Source organism: Varanus komodoensis, unplaced genomic scaffold (genome assembly GCF_004798865.1).
Source record: "Varanus komodoensis strain SLA01 unplaced genomic scaffold, ASM479886v1 scaffold9122, whole genome shotgun sequence".
Classification (NCBI taxonomy): domain Eukaryota; kingdom Metazoa; phylum Chordata; class Lepidosauria; order Squamata; family Varanidae; genus Varanus; species Varanus komodoensis.
The window spans coordinates 4422-5411 of record NW_025336614.1 but is presented as its reverse complement, the minus strand read 5'-3'; the positions used below and the strand labels follow the sequence as shown (position 1 = coordinate 5411).

Genomic DNA, 990 nt, shown 5'->3' with positions numbered 1-990 from the left:
GCCTTTGCCCCTGTGTCTGAGAGCCACTGCACGAACCGCCACCGAGCCTGCAGAGCTGTGTACATTCACACTGTGAGCTTGGGTGGCCTTTGGCAGACGTGGGGCAGGGGTGACCCCTCACAACGAAGTTGCAAATTCAATGCGGCTGAACATTGCCTTTTCAAATAAGCTTTTATTGATTGAACTTGTAATATATTTTTGGGGCTGGATGGCCCCTTGTTAGTCAATGATTTTATTTTAACCTCTTCCTCCTACACTGTAAGTATAGAAAGTCAGTTCAGTATTACACCTCTGCCGACTTCCCTTGCTTTATTTTGCACTGGATTCAGGCGTTTACTGTCACCTTGTGATTTAAGACTGCTGTAAACTGCGGATTCGCTTTGCTGCTTCTGAACCCCTCCTCATTTTCCTGCTCTCAGCTGCCGGGCTCCTATTGTGTTGACTTTGCCGCGTCAGCTCTGTGCCACGTTCTAACTGCGGCACGGCAAGAAAGGGCACTAGCCGGAGGAAGGGGCCTTGCTGCCCTTCCCTTTCGTTGCCCGCTGCAGCCCACCCTGTGGACTACGCAACACAGGCCCGGTGAGACGAGTCAGCTTTTATACCCTGCCCCGTTACTAGCGCTTTACAACAAGGACTGATGATATGGCAAAGCATCCAGCCATGCACAATAAAATCGCACTTAAAAGCAATGATACATTAAAATGGTGGGAGAAAAATAGAATGAAATACCAGAGGAAAGGTCGGGGACCAACAAGACAAGCCCTGCATTGAGTGTGCAAATGCATCTGCAGCGCTATTGCAGAAAGCGGGGGATACTGAGTGGAAGGCGTGTCTTCTCAATAGCCTTTGGACCTTGAAGTCTCTAAAAAGGCTACTATTTTATTATTGATCAGTATTAGGAGAGGTGCAGAATTTGTGCAGACAGAGGCTCGTGTATACTCCATGTGTACCATGCCTTTTCCTCTTGTGAGGAACTCAAGGCAGTTGGCG

At 48.7% G+C, this 990-nt stretch overlaps 1 long non-coding RNA gene across 1 annotated transcript in view; it reads left to right on the top strand.

The window, feature by feature from the left end:
- LOC123017351 overlaps positions 1-990 on the top strand; it is a 6472-nt gene that overhangs the window by 1733 nt on the left and 3749 nt on the right. The window lies entirely within an intron of this gene.